This window comes from Cetorhinus maximus, chromosome 12 (assembly GCF_964194155.1).
Source record: "Cetorhinus maximus chromosome 12, sCetMax3.hap1.1, whole genome shotgun sequence".
In the NCBI taxonomy this organism is placed as follows: Eukaryota; Metazoa; Chordata; class Chondrichthyes; order Lamniformes; family Cetorhinidae; genus Cetorhinus; species Cetorhinus maximus.
The window spans coordinates 69,247,358-69,263,270 of record NC_135890.1 but is presented as its reverse complement, the minus strand read 5'-3'; the positions used below and the strand labels follow the sequence as shown (position 1 = coordinate 69,263,270).

Genomic DNA, 15,913 nt, shown 5'->3' with positions numbered 1-15,913 from the left:
TCTCCATCCCCACTTAGAATCACAGAATCACAGAGTGCAGAAGAGGCCCTTCGGCCCATTGAGTCTGCACCGACATGTGAGAAACACCTGACCTACCTACCTAATCCCATTTACCAGCACTTGGCCCAGAGCCTTGAATGTTATGACATGCCAAGTGCTCATTCAGGTACTTTTTAAAGGATGTGAGGCAACCTGCCTCCACCACCCTCCCAGGCAGCGCATTCCAGACCGTCACCACCCTCTGGGTAAAAAAAGTTTTTCCTCACATGCCCCTAAACCTCCTGCCCCTCACCTTGAACTTGTGTCCCCTCGTGACTGACCCTTCAACTAAGGGGAACAGCTGCTCCCTATCCAGCCTGTCCATGCCCCTCATAATCTTGTACACCTCGATCAGGTCGCCCCTCAGTCTTCTCTGCTCCAACGAAAACAACCCAAGTGTATCCAACCTCTCTTCATAACTTAAATGTTTCATCCCAGGCAACATCCTGGTGAATCTCGTCTGCACCCCCTCCAGTGCAATCACATCTTTCCTATAATGTGCACACAGTACTCCAGCTGTGGCCTTACCAAGGTTCTTTACAACTCCAACATGACCTCCCTATTTTTGTAATCTATGCCTCGATTGATAAAGGCAAGTGTCCCAAATGCCTTTTTCACCACCCTACTAACATGTCCCTCCGCATTCCGCTGGAATGGGCTGACATTTATCAAGTCCTTTTGAAAAATCATTTGAGGGACATCGTTCCTTGAATATATTCTGTAATATCTTGACATTATCTCAACCACTCCTTTATAAGAACCGGCTCTGTCCTGACCACACCCCTGACTACCATTTTCAGCTTGTTTTACTTTTTAAGGCTGAAGTATGGTCTCATGAGATTGTATGGGTCTTTGTGATGAGGATATTTTTCTGGAAGAAGGATTAAAAACAAAGATAACTTCTCTCTATAATGCATCCTTCGTACATTGCTGGAATGTTATCTGACTAGTAAATCGAAGAGGAGATAAAAGCAAAATATCCCCGGATGCTGGAAATTTGAAACAAAAACAGAAAATGCTGGAAAATCTCAGCAAGTCTGACTGCATCTGTGGAGGGACAAACAGAGTTAACACTTCGAGTCTATATGACCCCTCTTCAAAGCTACGAAGAGGAGGGTTGCTTTCACACGGAACAGACATTCCATTGCTAAGGCAGATCAACAAAAGCAACCTATATTTATATAGCACCTTTACGTAGTAACATCCCAACGTGCACCACAAGTGTGTTATCAAAAAGATTTGGCACTGAATCACAAAGAGATATTAGGACAGGTGACCAAAAGCTTGGCCAAAGAGGTAGGTTTTATGGAGCCTCTTAAAGGAGGAAAGAGAGGCAGAGAGGTTCAGGGAGGAAATTGCAGAGCTTGGGGCTTAAGCAGCTGAAGGTATAATGGTGGAATGATCAACCAAGAGAAGCTCAGGAATCTGTACAGTTGTGCGACCAGTGGAGGCTACAGTGATAGGGAGGGGCAAGGCCAAAGACACACATGGTTGTGTTTAAGATCTAAACAGTAGCGCTTGATAAGTGTTTGCATTGCTCCCAGTATTCAAAGAGGGGATCTTTTATACATTAACAAGAGAAAATGCTGGAAACACTCAGCAGCTCTGGCAGCAACTGTGGAGAGAGAAATAGAATTAATGTTTCAGATTGATGACTTTCATCAGAACTGAAAAAGTTATAGATGTTACAGCTTTTAATCAAGCACAGAGGCAGGGAGGAGGGCATCCAGTTTCCAAGCTGACCTGTTCATGGTCCTGGAGAAGACCTGCAATTATACACACATATAAAACGGGCCTATTCCAGATAGCTCCATATCCTGGGTAAGCATGACCCAGAGCTTCCTGTCACTTGTCATTTCAACAACCACCCTGCTCTCATGCCCACATATCTGTCCTTGGCCTGCTGCAATGCTCCAGTGAAGCTCAATGCAAACTGGAGGAACAGCACCTCATCTTCTGACTAGGCACTTTACAGCCTTCCAGACAGAATATTGAGTTCAACAATTTTAGATCATGAACTCTCTCTTCCATCCCCAACCCCTTTCCAATCCCCCTTTTTTTCAATAATTTATATAGATTTTTCTTTTCCCACCTATTTCCATTATTTTTAAATGTATTTCCATCCATTGCTTTATCTCTACCTTTTAGCCTATTTCGATCCCTTCCCTTCATCCCACCCCCACTAGGGCTATCTGTACCTTGCTTGTCCTGCTTTCTACCCTTAATTAGCACATTCCCTAGATAATATCACCACCTTCAACACCTCTTTGTCCTTTTGTCTATGACATCTTTTGGCTATCTCCACCTATCACTGGCCCTCTATTCAGCTCTACTTGTCCCACCCCGCCTTAAACCAGTTTATATTTCACCTCTTTTCTATTTTTCCTTCGTTCTGTTGAAGAGTCATATGGACTCGAAACATTAACTGTGTTCCTCTCCGCGGTTTCTGATCTGAGTTTCTTGAACCCACTGTTGAGCCCAGAAGACTTAAGTGCCTAATCGAAAGAGAAAATGTTGGTCCTTGAGTTTCCACTGAACTTTATTAGAACAGAAACAAAAATACCTGGAAAAACTCAGCAAGTCTGGCAGCATCTGCGGAGAGGAACACAGTTAACGTTTCAAGTCCGAATGACCCTTCAACAGAACTAAGTAAAAATAGAAGAGAGGTGAAATATAAGCTGGTTTAAGGTGGGAGGGGTGGGACAAGTAGAGCTGGATAGGGGGCCAGTGATAGGTGTAGATAACCAACAGATGTCATAGACAAAAGGACAAAGAGGTGTTGAAGGTGGTGATATTATCGAAGGAATGTGTTAATTAAGGGTAGAAAGCAGGACAAGCAAGGTACAGATAGCCCTAGTGGGGGTGGGGTGGGGTGAAGGAATCGAAAAAGGCTAAAAGGTAGAGATAAAACAATGGATGGAAATATATTTAAAAATAATGGAAATAGGTGGAAAAAGAAAAATCTATATAAATTACTGGAAAAAAAGGGGGGGATTGGAAAGGGGGTGGCGATGGAGGAGAGAGTTCATGATCTAAAATTGTTGAACTCAATATTCAGTCCAGAAGCGTGTAAAGTGCCTAGTCGGAAGATGAGGTGCTGTTCCTCCAGTTTGTATTGAGCTTCACTGGAACAATGCAGCAGGCCAATGACGGACATGTGGGCATGAGAGCAGGGCGGAGTGTTGAAATGGCAAGCGACAGGGAGGCCTGGGTAATGCTTGTGGACAGACCAAAGGTGTTCTGCAAAGCGGTCACCCACTCTGCGTTTGGTCTCTCCAATGTAGAGGAAACCGCATTGGGAGCAATGAATGCAGTAGACTAAATTGAGGGAAGTGCAAGTGAAATGCTGCTTCACTTGAAAGGAGTGTTTGGGCCCTTGGACAGTGAGGAGAGGGGAAGTGAAGGGGCAGGTGTTGCACCTTCTGCGGTTGCATGGGAAGGTGCCGTGGGAGGGGGTTGAGGTGTAGGGGGTGATGGAGGAGTGGACCAGGGTGTCCAGGAGGGAACGATCCCTGCTGAATGCCGCCAGGGGGTGAAGGGAAGATGTGTTTGGTGGTGGCATCATGTTGGAGTTGGCGGAAATGGCGGAGGATGATCCTTTGAATGCGGAGGCTGGTGGGGTGATAAGTGAGGACAAGGGGGACCCTATCATGTTTCTGGGAGGGAGAGGAATGTGTGAGGGCGGATGCGTGGGAGATGGGCCGGACACGGTTGAGGGCCCTGTCAACCACCGTGGGTGGAAAACCTCGGTTAAGGAAGAAGGAGGACATGTCAGAGGAACTGTTTTTGAAAGTGGCATCATCAGAACAGATGCGACGGAGGCGAAGGAACTGAGAGAATGGGATGGAGTCCTTACAGGAAGTGGGGTGTGAGGAGCTGTATTCGAAGTAGCTGTGGGAGTCGGTAGGCTTGTAATGGATATTGGTGGACAGTCTATCACTAGAAACTGAGACAGAGAGGTCAAGGAAGGGAAAGGAAGTGTCAGAGATGGACCATGTGAAAATGATGGAGGGGTGGAAATTGGAAGCAAAATTAATAAATTTTTCCAGGTCCAGACGAGAGCATGAAGCAGCAGCGAAGTAATCATCGATGTACAGGAGAAAGAGTTGTGGGAGGGGGCCTGAGTAGGACTGGAACAAGGAATGTTCCACATACCCCATATAGAGACAGGCATAGCTGGGGCCCTGCGGGTACCCATAGCCACACCTTTTATTTGGAGGAAGTGAGAGGAGTTAAAGGAGAAATTGTTCATTGTGAGAACAAGTTCAGCCAGACGGAGGAGAGTAGTGGTGGATGGGGATTGTTCGGGCCTCTGTTCAAGGAAGAAGCGGAGAGCCATCAGAACATCCCGGTATTAGTAGAACAGTGTCGGAGTCCAATGACAGAGGTCAGAGTGGGATCAAAGCAGAGAATTAAAATGACAAGCGACTGGAAGCTCAGTCACGCTTGCAGATTGAATGGAGGTGTTCAGCAAAGCAGTCACTAGAGGAGATAAGAACATGAACAGTGAATACAGTATATAAAATTGAAGGTAATATAAGGAAATTTCACCCAGAATGAGTATTTATGGTGCTGGACAGTGGGAAGGGAGGAGGGTAAAAGTGCAGGTGTTGCACTTCCTTCATTTGAATGGGAAGGGGGGGGGGGTGTTGAGGGTGATTGAGGAGTTGGCCCGGATGTCATGGGGGTCCCTTGAATGCTGAAAGGGGAAGGGAAGGGGAATATGTGTTTGATGATAGCGTCCTTCTGGAGGTGGCAGAAGTGTCAGAGAAACCTCTGCTGCATATAAAAGCTGGAGGCTGGAGGGGGTTGTTGTTCGGAGACTGGGCTCCAGTGGTATATTTACCTTGGAGCCACAAAAAGGCTGTTGATTCTGGGGCCCATGATACAGGTTATATTTAAGCCTATCCATTGTAACATTTTGATACTTAAATGCTTTCTCTGAACTCTCAGATGGCCGTCCTTAACCATATTTATCTTGTGACTGTTCAACAGTTGGCAGCTCATTTAACAGCTGGCGGGTTTTTTACATGACTGTGATGAACAGCTGTTCAACAGGTGACTAGCAACATTGATTTGTAAAATAACTGCATCAAAAATAAAGGTATGCTAAATGGAGTAAAATGAAATGAAATTTTACCAAATTGACAATAATGAATAAATAATCTAAAGGAGCAAGTTTAAAATTCCAGTTATATGGAATGTAGAGTGGGAGGAGTTGCCTACAGAAGACCCTCCAGGATTGACATAATGATGTCCCAAAATGTCCAAGTGTTCTTCGTGAATTTTTCCTAGGAGTGTGACTCTGTGCCAGCGTACTCCAGAGTGTTGGGAGGGTATGTATTGAAGAAGCAACAACTTGCAGACTCAAGTTTTATGCTTGGGTTGGATATTTTTAAACTAAAGATCGGAAATCTTTATACCTCAACTGATTTAAAAATTCTCAATAGCATATGTTTAACAGGTAGCAACTGAATCCCTGAGTGGCTGTCTGTCAAGAAGTACAAAATGAGAAAAAAAGACTATTCAACATTATTCCTTTCGCAGACTTGTTCTCAAGAATATCTTCTGGAGGCAGACTGTGATTTTGTAATGTGGCATAATTACTGAAGAATTACTGCTAGAATCTTCCTAAGTAATATTTCTGTGAAGTTTGGACTCTCGATGAAGTGTCAAGGACAGGGAGAAGGAATGATGTAATGTTTTGTGTGGCCTCAGCCCCATTTTTTTGCCCTTCCGTCATATCCTCATTTTTTCAGCAACACACCTGATTGCACCAATCTATTTGTTTCAGTAGCCTCCTTGGTGAATTGTTCTACCTCAATTCCCTACTTGATAATGAAATCCTGGGTAAGTTATAACTTCCCCAGGCTTAATATCAGGAACACAGACGCCATTGTCTTTGGCTCATGTCACAGATCTCTATAACTTGACAAAGTTCTATCAGTGTTGACATTCATTTTCTTAGATTGAACCAGACTGTTTGTAATCTTGACGCTTTGATCCCGAGCAGAGCTATAAATGCCATATCCTTTCCATCACCGAGTTCACCCACTTCCACGTCTGTAACATTGTGTCTTCCCCTGTCCCTATTTCAGCTTGCTGCCAGTCATTGGTTGCAGCAGACATTGCAATTGATCCAGCTTCCCTTTGGGGATGTGTTGGGCAATCTCAATAACATCCTTATTAGTAAGTATGAAGCCTTTGCTAATCAACATCCCTTTTAAAGATGGTCAATTTACAGTGTCTTGGAGGAATATACTTGTACACTGAAATCAGTTGGTTTTGTAATTAAACTATTTCACCCTTATTGCCTGGCTACACTATTTTATGATATTAAAGTTCTCTCCAATTTCCTTTGAGAATGATGGTGGAGACAGTTCAGTTTTGGTTTACATGGTGGATTGTTTTACTGAGATTTCGCCTCAATTTTGGTGATTACCAATAAGATGTGCACAGTCAGTGAGGGGGAACTTCGACTTGAGTGAAAAAGAGAACGAGTGAGTATATTAGGGAATTTGGTTCAAAGTGGGAATTGGGTGCATGGGGGGAAAGAGGTGCTTTCGGTAAGGTTTACTGCAGGAAGCAGTGTGCTGAGAGGGGGGTTCAGTGAAGGGCGGGGGGAGATGCTTTTTTCTTTTATTCTTTTCAGAATTCAGTATTTAATTTCCACTTTGCAGCAGAAGGAGCAGGTAAATAAGTAGCTAGTATTATTATTTTAATCAGTGTTGTAAGTACTGTATTGTTTTATCAGTATTGTAAAGTTTACTGGCAGTGCCAAGCCTATTGGGAGGTGTAGGCCTTATTAATTATAATTAATTAATTAGCAATTATTAATTAACACATATTGGAGATGGCAGGGCAGGCGATGTGTTGCGATTGCAGGATGTGGGAGCTTCTGGATACCGGTGTGATCCAGGGTAAACGCATCTGCAGGAAGTGTTTGTGGCTGCAGGAACTGGTTGCAAGATTGGCTGGCTAACTGGAAGCAGAGAGTAGGCATAAATGAGTCGTTTTTAGGTTGGCAGAATGTGATGAGTAGTGTGCCACAGGGATCAGTGCTGGGACAGAATCACAGAATCACACTGCGCAGAAGAGGCCCTTCGGCCCATCGAGTCTGCAGCGACACATGAGAAACACCTGACCGACCTACCTAATCCCATTTACCAGCACTTGGCCCATAGCCTTTAAAGTTTTGACGTGCCAAGTGCTCATCCAGATACTTTTTAAAGGATGTGAGGCAACCCGCCTCCACCACCCTCCCAGGCAGCGCATTCCAGACCATCACCACCCTCTGGGTAAAAAGTTTTTTCTCACATCCCCCCTAAACCTCCTGCCCCTCACCTTGAACTTATGCCCCCTTGTGACTGACCCTTAAACTAAGGGGAATAGCTGCTCCCTATCTATCCTGTCCATGCCCCTCATAATCTTGTACGCCTCGATCAGGTTTCCCCTTAGTCTTCTCTGCTCCAACGAAAACAACCCAAGTGTATCCAACCTCTCTTCATAACTTAAATGTTTCATCCCAGGCAACATCCTGGTGAATCTCGTCTGCACCCCCTCCAATGCAATCACATCCTCCCTATAATGTGGCGACCAGAGCTGCACACAGTACTCCAGCTGTGGCCTCACCAAGGTTCTATACAATTCCAACATGACCTTCCTACTTTTGTAATCTATGCCTCGATTGATAAAGGCAAGTGTCCCATATGCCTTTTTCACCACCCCACTAACATGCCCCTCCGCCTGCAGAGATCTATAGACACACACGCCAAGGTCCCTTTGTTCCTCAGAACTTCCTAGTGCCATGCACTGAATACTTACTTGTCAAATTACTCCTTCCAAAGTGTATCACCTCACACTTTTCAGGGTTAAATTCCATCTGCCACTTATCTGCCCATTTGACCATCCCGTCTATATCTTCCTGTAGCCCAAGACACTCAACCTCACTGTTAACCCCCCGGCCAATCTTTGTGTCATCCGCAAACTTACAAATCCTACCCCCCACATAGTCATCTATGTCGTTTATATAAATGACAAATAATAGGAGACCGAGCACAGATCCCTGTGGTATGCCACCATAAGACCGTAAGACATAGGAGCAGAAATTAGGCCAATTGGCCCATCGAGTCTGCTCTGCCATTCAATCATGGCTGACAAATTTCTCAACCCCATTCTCCCGCCTTCTCCCCGTAACCTTTGATCCCCTTGCCAATCAAGAACCTATCTATCTCGGTCTTAAATACACTCAATGACCTGGCCTCCACAGCCTTCTGTGGCAATGAATTCCATAGATTCACCACTCTCTGGCTAAAGAAGTTTCTCCTCATCTCTGTTCTAAAAGGTCTTCCCTTTACTCTGAGGCTGTGCCCTCGGGTCCTAGTCTCTCCTACTAATGGAAACATCTTCCCCACGTCCACTTTATCCAGGCCTTTCAGTATTCTGTAAGTTTCAATCAGATCCCCCCTCATCCTTCTAAACTCCATCGAGTATAGACCCAGAGTCCTCAAACATTCCTCATATGTTAAGCCTTTCATTCCTGGGATCGTTCTCATGAACCTCCTCTGGACCCTCTCCAGGGCCAGCACATTCTTCCTGAGATACGGGGCCCAAAATTGCTCACAATATTCTAAATGTGGTCTGTCCAGAGTCTTATAAAGCCTCAGCAGCACATCCCTGTTTTTATATTTTAGTCCTCTCGAAATAAATGCCAACATTGCATTTACCTTCCTAACTACCGACTCAACCTGCAAGTTAACTTTAAGAGAATCCTGGACTAGGACTCCCAAGTCCCTTTGCACTCCAGATTTCTGAATTCTCACCCCATTTAGAAAATAGTCCATGCCTCTGTTCTTCCTACCAAAATGCATGACCTCACACTTCCCCACGTTGTATTCCATCTGCCACTTCTTTGCCCACTTTCCTAACCCGTCCAAATCCTTCTGCAGCCTCCCCACCTCCTCAATACTACCTGTCCCTCCACTTATCTTTGTATCATCTGCAAACTTAGCCAGGATGCCCTCAGTTCCTTCATCTAGATCATTAATGTATAAAATGAAAAGTTGTGGTCCCAACACTGACCCCTGCGGAACTCCACTAGTCACTGGCCTTATCCCCACTCTCTGCCTCCTGCCAGACAGCCAATCTTTTATCCATGCTAACACCTTGCCTCTAATACCATGGGCTCTTATCTTACTGAGCAGCCTCCTGTACGGCACCTTGTCAAAGACCTTTTGGAAGTCCAGGTAGATAACATCCATTGGCTCTCCTTTGTCTAACCTACTCGTTACCTCCTCAAAGAATTCTAACAGATTTGTCAGGCATGACCTCCCCTCGATGAAACCATGCTGACTTTGCCCTATTTTACCATGCACTTCCAAGTATTCTGAAATCTCATCCTTAATAATGGACTCTAAAATCTTACCAACGACTGAGGTCACGCTAATCGGCCTGTAATTTCCCATCTTTTGCCTCATTCCCTTCTTAAACAGGGGGGTTACATTAGCGATTTTCTAGTCCTCTGGGACCCTCCCTGACTCCAGTGATTCCTGAAAGATCGCCACTAGCGCCTCCACTATCTCTTCAGCTATCTCCTTCAGAACTCTGGGGTGTAATCCATCCGGTCCAGGTGATTTATCCACCTTCAGACCTTTCAGTTTTCCTAGCACCTTCTCCTTGGTAATGGCCACCGAACTCACCTTTGCCCCCCGACTCTCTTGAACTTTGGGGATGTCACTCGTATCTTCCACTGTGAAGATTGACGCAAAGTACCAATTCAGTTCCTCCGCCATTTCTTTGTTCCCCACTACTACTTCTCCAGTGTCATTTTCCAGCGGCCCAATGTCCACTTTTGCCTCTCTCTTACCCTTTAAATATCTAAAAAACTCTTGCAATCTTCTTTTATATTACTGGCTAGTTTACCCTCATATTTAATCTTCTCCCTCCTTATTTCTTTTTTAGTTGTCCTCTGTTGGTCTTTGTAGGCTTCCCAATCCCCTGGATTCCCACCGCTCTTCGCCGCATTGTATGCTTTCTCTTTAGCTTTTATGCTTTCCCTGACTTCCCTTGTCAGCCATGGTTGTCTCGTCCTCCCTTTAGTATGCTTCTTCTTCCTAGGGATGGATTTTTGCTGTGTCTCCCAAATTACTCCCAGAAACTCCTGCCATTGCTGTTCCATTGTCTTTCCTGCTAGGCTCATCTCCCAGTCAATTCTGGCCAGCTCCTCCCTCATGCCTCTGTAGTTACCTTTATTTAACTATAATACTGTTACATCTGATTCCAGCTTTTTCCTCTCAAATTGCAGGGTAAATTCTATCATATTATGGTCACTTCCTCCTAAGGGTTCCTTCACCTTAAGCTCCCTTATCAAATCTGCCTCATTACACATCACTAAATCTAGAATTGCCTGTTCCCTAGTGGGCTCCACCACAAGCTGCTCCAAAAAGCCATCTCGTAGACATTCCACAAATTCCTTTTCATGGGATCCACTACCAACCTGATTTTCCCAGTCTACCTGCATATTGAAATCCCCCATGATCACTGTAACCTTACCTTTCTTACACACCTTTTCTATCTCCTGGTGTATCTTGTGCCCCACATCCTGACTACAGTTCGGAGGCCTGTACATAACTCCCATTATGGTTTTTTGACCTTTGCGGTTCCTCAACTCTACCCACACAGATTCTACATCATCTGACCCTACATCATTTCTTGCTATCGATTTAATTTCATTTCTTACTAACAAAGCAACCCCACCTCCTCTTGCCAACCTGCCTAACTTTTCGATAGGATGTATATCCTTGGATATTTAGCTCCCAGTCCTGATCCTCTTGCAGCCATGTCTCCGTAATGCCCAACACATTATACCTGCCAATTTCAATCTGCGCCACAAGCTCATTTACCTTATTTCGTATACTGTGTGCATTCAGATACAACACCTTCAGTCCTGTACTTCCCGTCCCCTTTCTCATTGTCATCCCTTTATCTGATGTGCTTGAAGTTAGATTCCTAGCCCTTTCCAAACACTCTGTCCTATTTTGTGTTCTGGAGACTTTAATAGCCTCTCCTGGACTCTCCTTTCTTTTCAGTTTTTTCATAATTTTCCATGAAGTTGAATCCACTCCCCACACGCTAACCTGCTGCTTTGTTTCCCATTAGTCATGCTTCCTGGAATTTTACCCTTCCCTCCACCCCCCCACTTTCCAGTTTAAAGTCCTGTTGACCACCCTATTTACCCTTTTCGCTAGAACATTGGTCCCAGATCGGTTCAGGTGGAGACCGTCCCAACGGTACAGATCCCTCCTGTTCCAATACTGATGCCAGTGCCCCACAAAATGGAACCCCTCTTTCCCGCACCACTCCTTTAGCCACGTGTTTACTTCCCTTATTCTCGTGTCCCTATGCCAATTTGCTCGTGGCTCAGGTAGTAATCCGGAGCTTATAACCCTTGAGGACCTGTACTTTAATTTAGTTCCTAGTTCCTGATAATCCCCAAACAGGTCCTCTTTCCTGTCTTACCTATGTTATTTGTCCCGACGTGGACCACAACAACTGGATCCTCCCCCTCCCTCTCCAATATCCTTTCAAGCCGGTCAGAGATGTCCCTCACCCTGGCACCGGCAGGCAACATACCATGCGGGACTCTCGATCCTGCTTGCAAAGGAAGCTATCAATTCCCCTAATTATAGAATCCCCTACAACTGGACATTGGCTTCCAGTCACTAAAGCATCCTTCTGTCATCACCCTCTGTCTCCTACATCTAAGCCAATTTTGAATCCACCTTATCAAATTACCCTGCATCCCATGTGCATTTGCCTTCTTGATAAGTCTCCCATGTGGAACCTTGTCGAAGGCTTTGCTGAAATCCATATAAACTACCTCAACTGCACTACCCTCATCTACACACCTGGTCACCTCCTCAAAAAATTCAGTCAAATTTGTTAGGCATGACCTCCCTCTGACAAAACCATGCTGACTATCCCTGATCAAACCTTGCCTCTCCAAGTGTAGATAGATACTCTCCTTCAGAAATTTCTCCAATAGTTTCCCTACCACTGACGTGAGACTCACTGGCCTGTAGTTCCCTGGCCTATCTCTGCAACCCTTCTTAAATAGCGGAACCACATTAGCCTCGACTGTTTACAATTTATATAAATGATATGGATGAAGGGTGGATGAGATGGTTGCCAAATTTGCTGATGACACAAAGATAGGTAGAAAAGTACGTTGTGAAGAGGACATAAGGAGGCTACAAAGGTACATTGGTTAAGTAAGTGGACATAGATCTGGCAAATGGAATATAATGTAGGCAAATGTGAAATTGTCCATTTTGGCAGTAAGATCAAAAGAAAAGCATGGTGAGAGGATGCAGAAGGATATGGATGCCTTAGTGCATGAATCGCAAAATGCTAGTGTGCAGGTACAGCAAATAATTAGGAAAGCTAATAGAATGTTACCATTTATTGCAAGGGGAATTGAATACAAAAGTACGGAGGTTATGCTTCAGTTAGGCAGAGCACCTCTGGAGTACTGTGTGCAGTACTGGCCACCTTATTTAAGGAAGGATGTAAATGCGTTGGAAGCAGCTCAGAAGGTTTTACCAGACTAATAGCTAGAATGGGCGAGTTTTCTTATGAGGAAAGGTTAGACAGGCTAAGCTTGTATCTGCTGGAGTTTAGAAGAGTAAGAGGTGACTTGATTGAAACATATAAGATCCTGAAGGGTCTTGACAGGATGGATGTGGAGAGGATGTTTCCTCTTGTGAGACAGTCTAGAACTGGGGGTCACTATTCAAAAACAATGGGTCGCCCATTTTAAACGGAGTTGAGGCAAAATTTTTTTTTGAGGGTCGTGAGTCTTTGGAACTCTCTTCCTGAAAAGGCGGTGGAAGCAGATTCTTTGAATATTTTTAAGGCCAAGGTGGATAGATTTGTGGTAAGTAAGGGGGTGATAGGTTATCAGGGGTAGGCAGGATGCAGATTTGAGGTTACTGTCAGATCAGCCATGTTATTAAATGGCAGAGCAGGCTCAAGGAAGAGCCTACTGCTCCTTGTCCGTTTGTTTGTATTACATTGCACACTTTTGAACTGCTCAGAATTACTGGACAAGGGTGTCTGTCACTTCCCTCCACCATATATATTCATTTTCCATTTGCTGTTGGATCACTAATCACCTGGGAAGACATCAACTATTTAACACATTTCCTTTATTCCCTTTTGAACAGGGTCAGTGTTTTGAACATTCTGCTTACATTGCTTTATTCATTTATTCTGGGCTGCCAGCTTTACACTTTTCTAGATTGGGCCTCTAATCAGGCATCCATGGGTGGGCTCTCTCGTTTATAAGGTTCATGCATCCTATTTTTGAGACTGCCAGGACTCTTGTCAGTTTTAAATTTCACAAGAGCTGTCTCCCTGTTTCTTCTGAGAGAACCCAGAGATGACCTCCTTAACTAATGGGCTGAATTTCTTCAGGTGACCTGACTGGGTTTCTCGTGACTGTGTCAGCTGAATCTTTGACTTTTTTGGTAGCAATTCATGTTTGAAGGTAGGGATTTGGTTGGTATCTCCAGGTCTACCATTCTTTCATCTCAAGAAATTGATAGTTAAATTTTTAGGATGGGTAACTGGTATGGAGTGCTTTCTGGTTAGTTCAGTGGTGCGAGTTACTGATTTCAGTTATATTCAGTGCATAGCTCTGTGAACAGGGTGAGTTTATCCCAATTGCCAATCTAAATCTTTCCACTGAATACAAGGAATGGGTGGTTATTTAATAAGTAGTCCTCTAGCTAGTGACCAATCATTTTCTAGAGAAACAGCTAAAAGCTTTAACTTATCGTGTGCCACTGGTGCTCTGATCTCAGAATTTTCTTGAAGGAATATGGAGGATTTTGCCTTCAGTTGCATATTCTACAGTTTGGACTTAGTGGCCTATGATGCTGGAGCAACACATAACAAATCCACTTCACTGCATTACTTAACATTGAGTTTATCCTTTTTTCCTGCATGTCAGTGCCTCGAGCCTCTCTGGATCAATAGATTCTGGCCAACAGCTCATTCTGAGAGAATCATATATTCTCTAATTTTAGGATAAGTTTTAAAAGTTTGATATGACTAATTGAATTATGGTGCTTGTGGCTCCATTGTACTATGTGCCCACAAAATGGTTTTTCCCTGTTTAAATAGGACACTAATGGTTGTGCAAATGTATAAGGGGCCCTTCAGGTTGCCGCTGAACTGTCTTTAGATGCTTGGATCAGAGGAAGGTTCCACTGTAAGCCCCGACAACCCATGATTTGGATGCTCCTTGATGGATGTTGGGTGCAGACCCAATTATGTTAACAGGAAATCCACAAATATCCCATGGCAATATAGTGAGCATAGACGTGCTGTAGAAGTTCACCGTCCCTCTTCCTCTTCACTATGCCTGGGAACTGAACACTCCTCAGGAAGAGCATGAAAGAAATTTACTATATTAGCTAGATAGAGATCCTATTCACAAGTCTGGATGGTATTGATGGAAACTCCTTTAATATAGATCATTCTATAAACAGTCTCAGTAATTCACTGGGTCCATTACTGGTGGAATATCACTTCAATCAGATTTATTGCCAAAACAAATAATTAGAATGTCAAGTATGAAATAAGGAAGAGCTCGTCCCCATTTTTGGCATCCTCCACACGTTATATGGCCAAACTGAGCCAGTTCCATTCTGGAATGGCAAAAGACCACAGAGGGATGTCATGTCTTTTGATGTATTATCCACATGACCCTACATATCTGCACAGTATAAAGAGCACATTCTGCTTGAAAGAGTCCAGTTCCCATTCCCCATTGCTGGACTATATTCCCCGTGGAAATCTTGACGCCTGTTTGTCTAAGGTTGTGTGGCTGTTCAAGTGAACTGTGCTAAACATGCCCAGGCTTTTACAATTGCTGGCAGGCACAATCACAGTGTGTGGCCCTCGATCTCAGTGTATGATGTCATTTAAGGATGATGTACGTGGCTCTGACTCTTGGTCTACCTTTGTGAGATTTGACTACAATATCTGGGCCAATATTACAACATGATGAGAGTAAGCAGAGTCCTCTGCATGGCCTGTCATCACTGTTCAGCCCCTGCGAGGGCCCAGGGTAGGCCATCACCCACAAGAGTTTGGTGCCAGTGGATTTGGACATTGTCCATACCATAACTCTCGTTAGTAAAGAACTCATTTAACAGTTGTTCTTTGCTGACTTTTTCCTCTTGAATATGTAAGGCCTGCAATGCTCAGGTTTTGCTGGTGATCATGTGACTCAGCAAGTGACCACTGCCAGAAGGGTAAATTTCAAAAAGTAAACTTTGGCGTGGAGCCAGAAGGACGAGGGCATCAGCAGTTCACCCAGTTTATTTAGATGAAGATCAGGGCCCCATTTCCAGCTGGCCAATTTGCCATCTTCAAGTGAAAACAGCACCGACGGATTTCTACTCCAGTGTAGTTGAGTTTTGTCCATCAAATTTCAATTGTTGCATTCACCTTTGTGTCGAGCTTAAAAGAAGCATACACAGAAACAAAAGAACTCTCTCGGAATGTACAATCCTGGAATCAGGATGTTTGCCAACTCAGAACTGACATCTTTATGAACTCATCCAGTGTTTGCTTGGCAGTAATTGGACTTTTCAACCTTAAAAGGACACAAAGCTGCACTTACGTGGTATGATATTCTTGACGAGCACCGCAGTGCATCCGCTGCCTTTCCATGGGCAGTGCCATGGGGGATTTGCTATAGACTGTTAAATGGTCAGTCTGTGTGTAGCAGACCTCATGGTCTGGACATCACACTTCGTTAGAGTTGCAAAATAAACCTAAGAAAATTTTTTTGAAAAGTAAGCTA

The 15,913-nt window shown here is 44.2% G+C and overlaps 1 protein-coding gene across 3 annotated transcripts in view; it reads left to right on the top strand.

Moving 5' to 3' along the window:
• cabin1 (calcineurin binding protein 1) overlaps positions 1–15,913 on the top strand; it is a 528,604-nt gene that overhangs the window by 424,550 nt on the left and 88,141 nt on the right. The window lies entirely within an intron of this gene.